This window comes from Tiliqua scincoides, chromosome 1 (genome assembly GCF_035046505.1).
Source record: "Tiliqua scincoides isolate rTilSci1 chromosome 1, rTilSci1.hap2, whole genome shotgun sequence".
NCBI classification, from domain to species: Eukaryota; Metazoa; Chordata; class Lepidosauria; order Squamata; family Scincidae; genus Tiliqua; species Tiliqua scincoides.
The window spans coordinates 227,907,743-227,916,814 of record NC_089821.1 but is presented as its reverse complement, the minus strand read 5'-3'; positions in this window follow the sequence as shown (position 1 = coordinate 227,916,814).

Below are 9,072 nucleotides of genomic sequence, written 5' to 3'. Positions count from 1 at the left end.
CCCCCCCCTTCAGGAACACCAGTGGTGGATTTTGCTACTGCAACAAGGTTTTAACTCTTAACCATCACTCTCTAGCTTTCTTTTAGCTCTGAGGCCACTGAGTGGGGATGCAGGTGGACCTCCAGGAAGCTTGTCTCTGGCCTGGAGAACCCATATAGCAAAATGAAGTGGGAAGCAACAGGAGAGGCATCAGAGGCAGCAGGAAAGCTATATTGGTTTGGCAATCATTTCACTTCTTCATAACTACCCCTTGGTGAGTCAGGAAAGCACTTGTATGTCTTCATTTGTCTGATCATGTCTTCCAGAGCTTTGCTTTGTGATCTCCCGGAAGTTTGAAAGGAAAAGAAGATTTAATCATATTGATGTGAATGAACAGCAGACTCAATTAAAGCTTATTAAAGAAGGTGGGGAGATGTCGACTGATTAAAGTTATTTTTGTTTGAATTAACTGTCTGCCTTTTAACTGATTAGCTAATCGCTGGCTAATTAAATGATCATTCAAAATATTACAGCATCTCAGGTGAAGTGCTTTTCAGGGGATGTTAAGGTAGAATGTCAGCCAGCTCCATAAGATGCTTGTTTATAACATGCCTTTATAAAGAAACACTTCTTTGAAAATTATATTCATTAATTTTCTATTTATAATCTTAAAAATACTTCTCTCTCCACCCCTCCAGCAGAGTTCTTATGCCCCTAACTGCCATTGGCATTCTTCAGTCTCGGGAGACTATGGTATCGCGCTCTGAAAGGTGGTTCTAGAACAGCGTCTAGTGTGGCTGAAAAGGCCAATTCGGGAGTGACAATCCCTTCCACACTGGGAGCAAATGCAGTCTGTCCCTGGTCTGTCTCCCTGGCTGTGGGCCTTCCTTCTTTGCCTCTTTGCCTCAGTCTGTTGGCCAAATTTCAAACTGGGAAAGACCATGCTGCACAGCCTGCCTCCAAGCGGGCCGCTCAGAGGCCAGGGTTTCCCACCTGTTGAGGTCCATTCCTAAGGCCTTCAGATCCTACTTGCAGATGTCTTTGTATCGCAGCTGTGGTCTACCTGTAGGGTGCTTTCCCTGCACAAGTTCTCCATAGAGGAGATCCTTTGGGATCCGGCCATTGCCCATTCTCACAACATGACCAAGCCAACGCAGACGTCTCTGTTTCAGCAGTGCATACATGCTAGGGATTCTAGCTCGTTCCAGGACTGTGTTGTTTGGAACTGCTTCCTGCCAGGTGATGCCAAGGATGCGTCGGAGGCAGCACATGTGGAAAGCACATGTGGGAAGTTTCCTCTCCTGTTGTGAGTGAAAAGTTCATGACTCGCTGCAGTACAGAAGTGTACTCAAGACACAAGCTCTGTAGACCTGGATCTTGGTATGTTCCTTCAGCTTCTTGTTGGACCAGACTCTTTTTGTGAGTCTGGAAAAAGTGGTAGCTGCTTTACCGATGCGTTTGTTTAGCTCGGAATCGAAAGAGTATGGGAGATCATTGAGCCAAGTTACACAAAGTCATGGACAACCTCCAGTTCATGTGCAGAGATTGTAATGCAGGGAGGTGAGTCCACATCCTGAACCATGACCTGTGTTTTCTTCAGGCTGATCGTCAGTCCAAAATCTTGGCAGGCCTTGCTAAAACGATCCATGAGCTGCTGAAGATCTTTGGCAGAGTGGGTGGTGACAGCTGTATCGTCGGCCAAGAGGAAGTCACGCAGACATTTCAACTGGACTTTGGACTTTGCTCTCAGTCTGGAAAGGTTAAAGAGCTTTCCCTCTGATCTGGTCCGCAGATAGATGCCTTCTGTTGCAGTTCCAAAGGCCTGCTTCAGCACGACAGCAAAGAAAATCCAAACAAGGTTGGCGCAAGAAGACAGCACTGCTTCACTCCACTTCGGATGTCAAAGGGGTCTGATGTGGAGCCATCAAAGACTACAGTGCCCTTCATGTCCTTGTGGAAGGACCTGATGATGCTGAGGAGCCTGGAGGAGCCTGGGTGGACATCCATCCCTAACTGCCACATAGCTGTTAAAAGTACAGGAGGTATAGGAGCACAGTCAGGGTTAAAAAAAAAATCAATTCTGCAATTCCCTGAATTCTAGTGGTATAGTCCAGAGAATGCCCTGCACTAGTATTTTGGTTTTATTTAGATGATGGGCCAAGGAGGGAACAGAGAAGATATTGAGAAGGAGCTAATCAGGAAATCTATGCACAGTCATTCCCCCTGGAGTCCCTGGAATTTAAATCAGAATAAACATGGTTCAGATCAGGCTGTAAAGCATACTTAATAGGAAGTTAATCTTAATGAACCCAGTGGGACTTCTTTCTGAGCAAACACATTTGGGATTAAGCTGCAAAGCTTCCTGTTTTGGATGTCAGATCCAAAAGATGTCAGGCAACCAGGTGTGTGATGCATCTTCTCAGCCTACATTTCAACGATGACTCCCTCGGAGAATGAGCAGTCCCCTTGCTTTGTTGTCAAGGCAGACAAGACTCGGAGGAGTCATTTCACCTGCATCAAAACAGCTCTCCTGTCCACGTAGAGTGTTTTTTTAAATAAGGTGTGTTTCTGAAGGAACGAATTTAATTCAGCACAAGGTAGAACAAAAGGTGTGGTCTGAAACCTACCACAAAACAAAAGCCTGCTATTTTGTCAGGCTCAGAGGAGCTCAGAGGGGCTTAAATCTAATCCACTCATACAATCAGGTGATATTGCATTTTTTTTATCCATGGATTCTTCCTCCGGCATCAACATCATTCATTCCCTTCTGTGTTCAGACTGGCTTCACACAGATCCCACTGCCTCTGCTCTCAGTCCTTCAGTATGTCATCAACTTGTGTTGTTGGCTTTAATGAGCCAGGCTGTTGAAACCTCTGCAGAAAAGGGCAGAGTAGAAACAAGGGAAATGACATTTGAATATAGCCTAGTTGCAAACACAAATAGGTGCAAATGGAAGGCATCCTCAGAGAAGACACAGAACCAAATCAGACTGGCCTGCTGATACTGTTAGGTGCACAAGCAATTCTAACCTGAGATGTGGACATGAAAGTGAGATTTTAAAGCTGTAAACCAGAGTATGTCAGATGTTCTCCTTTGGTCATTCTAACCCAGGAGGCTGCCACAAGCTAAGCTATAAATAACCTTTTTTTAAAAAAAAATGCACAGTACACAGGTGTCTGCCACTTAACAACAGGGATGTGTTCTCCAGTCCCTGTTGTTATGCGATTGAGTCATTAAGTGAACATTCAGCCCAATCTATTGTCTTTGTTGTATAAACAGACAGTCCCTGCCAGACACTCACTAGCTGCACAGGCTACTGGAAATAGATTGCCTCTTCATTGCATTAAGAGCCTCCTGGTTGTGTAAACAGACACTCTGCTGCAGGCTATGGGAAACCTGACAGTCTCATTAAGAGCCTCTGTGTTGTGCTTTGACAACTGTCATATATGTGGTCCATCTTTAAGCAGAAGGTTGATAAGCAGCGCACGCCTGTGCTTACTCCTGTAGAGACAAATTCCTAATTTGACATCCGTAAACCCTGTAAACATAAAAGAACACAAATCTATTTTGAACTCAGGAATGGGTCCCTAAGAAGAGGGTATAGTGGGAATCCGCCCTCGTTATGTGATTAGACAGGTATATTTGTCACTTGGGGATGGCCACACCACATGATGACTCATATTTGCAAACTATCACAGAAAGAACTTTCACCTGACTTCACACTGTCTCACAAACAGGTTTCTCATGCGCCCCCACATCTTCAACGAGTGTATGGGAGGGGTATGGGATTGCACTCACCGGCCATGCACCCGACATGCTCTGGTGCCAGTGCATTCAGTAGTAGTGAGAAACAGACTGTACACAAGAATTGTTCTCACCATGCCAAATGTGCTGCTTTCAAAGCCAGGGCCAGCAGGCGTGTCAACATCGGGGAGCATTTTATCTCTTGCTATGCTCAATCTGGCTCTGGCAGTGATGAAATGATTCATTTCCACACACCAATTTTGTTGGAGGGGTCATAAATGACCTGAAGTGCATATGGGGGAGGGGAAGCACCTGGTTTACTTTTTCAGTAGCAGAGGACATGTGTTCTGCATACGTTCAGAGGTTTTGTCTTGCCTGAAAAATCCTAAGTAATGCTGACTGTGATTTGGTAGATATAATCCCTGAAGAAGGGTGGGGATGGCTGTGATTATTCATCGGGTGGAGGCTGGGTTGTCTAAAAGCAGGCATAGGTACAGATGTGGTGCATGCTGTACATGCAAATATATAGAATATATAGAACATGTGCTCGTGCACACATGCATGCAGCAGCGTAGCTAATGATCGTGTAGCCCAGTGCCAAGCTCAAAATGTTGCCCCGGAAGTGATGTCACAACCAGAAGTGACGTCACACCCAGGCTTTTTAAAAAGTGAAAATTGGGAGGAACCCACCTCCTCCCCCCAGCAGCTCACCACCCACTAGCTCTGCTGCCTCCCCCCGGTCGGTGGCATAGCTAAGGCATCTATCTACAACCTGGGGTCAAAGAACATTTTGTAGCATGACAAAAATCAAATTTAATTAAATAAATAAATAATAAATAAATAAAACGTATCATGATAACATCTCATTGGCACTCAGAACAAACAGTTTCATAGGTCAGTTTGGAGTTAAGCAAATCCACTTTTTGTTCCACAGGTCAGTTGTGTTTTCATTTTCGGTTTAATTGGCCATAACTTTTGATAGAAAACAGATATTCCAGTGCAGTTTGTTTCATTGCATCCAGCATTAAATTACCCTTCCAATGATATATAACATGATGGTATTATTCATACATACCAAGATTTTCACAATTTTGGTCACTACTATCAAGCTCAGTTTGTTGCCCCCCTAAAGCTTGATGCCCAGTGCAACTGCTACCCCCTGCACCTCCTTAGCTATGCCACTGCATGTACGCATCCTACAGCCCCACCAGCTGCTACTGCATTTTTTCATACATCTGCACCTTGATGAATATTAAAATCTTGGCAGAGAGTTTCAGATGAACAAGTCACACTGACATGAGCAAACCCAATCTTCTAGGCCAGGGGTGCCCAAACCCTGACCCATTTGTGGCCCCCCAATCCAGCCCACAGGAAGCTCCCAGTCTCCCATGAGCCTCTGGCCCGTCAGAGACTGTTGCAGCCCGCACTGGCCCGTTACTGCTTGTTGCGACTGCCAGATGCAAGCTGTGGGCCGAGTTAGACCAAGGCCTTTTATAGTCTCTATGTGTTTTCTGCTTTTCCCTGGGCATTATTTTAACCCCCTGGGGGAAGGCCGACAGGAGCCGAGGGGCATCCGGTTCGGGACTCCTCATCCCTATGGGATGAGGATGGGGAGGTTAGAGAACAACAAGACAAAGGCAGGGTAGGAGAAGAAATTGGGAAAGGTAGGGTGATGGGATGTGATAGACGGTTTGGCACAATGAGAGGATGCGGGGACAAAGGAGCAAATAAGTAGCCCATCCTGGGGCATTCCGTGTATAAATGCTTTTATGCAAATGCCCGAAGTCTACGAGCAAAGGTGGGAGAACTGGAATGTCTGGTGACAAGGGAAAATATTGACATAGTGGGCATAACGGAAACCTGGTGGAATGCGGAGAATCAGTGGGATACCGCAATCCCGGGCTATAAACTCTACAGGAGGGACAGGCAGGGGCGTGTTGGAGGTGGGGTGGCCCTTTATGTTAAGGAAGGGATAGAATCCAGCAAAGTAGAGATTGAAGGTGGGTCCGACTCCACCGTAGAATCTCTGTGGGTTAAATTACCAGGCTTGTGCAGCGATGTAATACTGGGGGCGTGCTATCGTCCTCCAGACCAGAAATCTGATGGGGACCTTGAAATGAGGAAACAGATCAGGGAGGTGACAAGGAAGGACAGGGTTGTAATCATGGGGGACTTCAATTATCCTCATATTGACTGGGTCAATTTGTGTTCTGGTCACGATAAGGAAACCGGATTTCTTGACGTGCTAAATGACTGTGGCTTAGATCAGCTAGTCAAGGAGCCCACCAGAGGACAGGTGACTCTGGATTTAATTTTGTGCAGTACGCAGGACCTGGTTAGAGATGTAAACGTTACTGAGCCATTGGGGAACAGTGATCATGCTGCGATCCGTTTTGATGTGCACGTTGGGGGAAGAATACCAGGCAAATCTCTAACAAAAACCCTTGACTTCCGACGGGCGGACTTCCCTCAAATGAGGAGGCTGGTTAGAAGGAGGTTGAAAGGGAGGGTAAAAAGAGTCCAGTCTCTCCAGAGTGCATGGAGGCTGCTTAAAACAACAGTAATAGAGGCCCAGCAGAGGTGTATACCGCAAAGAAAGAAGGGTTCCACTAAATCCAGGAGAGTGCCTGCATGGCTAACCAGCCAAGTTAGAGAGGCTGTGAAGGGCAAGGAAGCTTCCTTCCGTAAATGGAAGTCTTGCCCTAATGAAGAGAATAAAAAGGAACATAAACTGTGGCAAAAGAAATGTAAGAAGGTGATAGGGGAGGCCAAGCGAGACTATGAGGAACGCATGGCCAGCAACATTAAGGGGAATAATAAAAGCTTCTTCAAATATGTTAGAAGCAGGAAACCCGCCAGAGAAGCGGTTGGCCCTCTGGATGGTGAGGGAGGGAAAGGGGAGATAAAAGGAGACTTAGAGATGGCAGAGAAATTAAATGAGTTCTTTGCATCTGTCTTCACGGCAGAAGACCTCGGGCAGATACCGCTGCCCGAACGGCCCCTCCTGACCGAGGAGTTAAGTCAGATAGAGGTTAAAAGAGAAGATGTTTCAGACCTCATTGATAAATTAAAGATCAATAAGTCACCGGGCCCTGATGGCATACACCCAAGGGTTATTAAGGAATTGAAGAATGAAGTTGCAGATCTCTTGACTAAGGTATGCAACTTGTCCCTCAAAACAGCCATGGTACCAGAAGATTGGAGGATAGCAAATGTCACGCCTATTTTTAAAAAGGGAAAGAGGGGGGACCCGGGAAACTATAGGCCGGTCAGCCTAACATCCATACCGGGTAAGATGGTGGAATGCCTCATCAAAGATAGGATCTCAAAACACATAGACGAACAGGCCTTGCTGAGGGAGAGTCAGCATGGCTTCTGTAAGGGTAAGTCTTGCCTCACAAACCTTATAGAATTCCTTGAAAAGGTCAACAGGCATGTGGATGCGGGAGAACCCGTGGACATTATATATCTGGACTTTCAGAAGGCGTTTGACACGGTCTCTCACCAAAGGCTACTGAAAAAACTCCACAGTCAGGGAATTAGAGGACAGGTCCTCTCGTGGATTGAGAACTGGTTGGAGGCCAGGAAGCAGAGAGTGGGTGTCAATGGGCAATTTTCACAATGGAGAGAGGTGAAAAGCGGTGTGCCCCAAGGATCTGTCCTGGGACCAGTGCTTTTCAACCTCTTCATAAATGACCTGGAGACAGGGTTGAGCAGTGAAGTGGCTAAGTTTGCAGATGACACCAAACTTTTCCGAGTGGTAAAGACCAGAAGTGATTGTGAGGAGCTCCAGAAGGATCTCTCCAGACTGGCAGAATGGGCAGCAAAATGGCAGATGCGCTTCAATGTCAGTAAGTGTAAAGTCATGCACATTGGGGCAAAAAATCAAAACTTTAGATATAGGCTGATGGGTTCTGAGCTGTCTGTGACAGATCAGGAGAGAGATCTTGGGGTGGTGGTGGACAGGTCGATGAAAGTGTCGACCCAATGTGCGGCGGCAGTGAAGAAGGCCAATTCTATGCTTGGGATCATTAGGAAGGGTATTGAGAACAAAACGGCTAATATTATAATGCCGTTGTACAAATCGATGGTAAGGCCACACCTGGAGTATTGTGTCCAGTTCTGGTCGCCGCATCTCAAAAAAGACATAGTGGAAATGGAGAAGGTGCAAAAGAGAGCGACTAAGCTGATTACGGGGCTGGGGCACCTTCCTTATGAGGAAAGGCTACGGCGTTTGGGCCTCTTCAGCCTAGAAAAGAGACGCTTGAGGGGGGACATGATTGAGACATACAAAATTATGCAGGGGATGGACAGAGTGGATAGGGAGATGCTCTTTACACTGTCACATAATACCAGAACCAGGGGACATCCACTAAAATTGAGTGTTGGGCGGGTTAGGACAGACAAAAGAAAATATTTCTTTACTCAGCGCATGGTCAGTCTGTGGAACTCCTTGCCACAGGATGTGGTGCTGGCGTCTAGCCTAGACGCCTTTAAAAGTGGATTGGACGAGTTTCTGGAGGAAAAATCCATTATGGGGTACAAGCCATGATGTGTATGCGCAACCTCCTGATTTTAGGAATGGGTTAAGTCAGAATGCCAGATGTAGGGGAGAGCACCAGGATGAGGTCTCTTGTTATCTGGTGTGCTCCCTGGGGCATTTGGTGGGCCGCTGTGAGATACAGGAAGCTGGACTAGATGGGCCTATGGCCTGATCCAGTGGGGCTGTTCTTATGTTCTTATGTTCTTATGTAACCCCCCACCACCAACCCCAATTGCCTCTGAACAGCTTATGTCTCCATGTGTTTCTGGCTTGGCCTGTATGTTTTCACAGTGCAAGAGGTGTGTGGCAAACAGTTCATAGTTCTCATGTGGTTCTACCTGACTGTGTTATAGTTTTTGTGTGTATTATAAATAAGTTCAATAAAATTCATTCATCCATATAAGTTCTGCTCTAATGTATTCATTTATGTAAATTTATTCAAATATGAAATGTAAATTAATTCTTCTTTTTCTTGGCCCCCAACACAGTGTCAGAGAGATGATGTGGCCCTCCTGCCAAAATGTTTACCCAGCCCTGTTCTAGGCCTTCAGCTGCAATCCTATGCATACTTTTCTGGGAGTAAGCCTCCTTAACCAGAACAGCCTGCATGAGACTGCACCATGACTAACACAGGCTACTGGAGAGATAATCTTTCTCCAGTAGCCTGTGCAGCCAGCTAGTGTCCGTTTACATAACTTCAGGAAAAATCCCAGAGGAAAAAAGCTCCAGAAAATTTCCAAGGTCAAGCATTATTTTTATCTAAAAGTCAAACTTTTTCTTTTCTTTTTTGGCCATTAGAGGTTTTA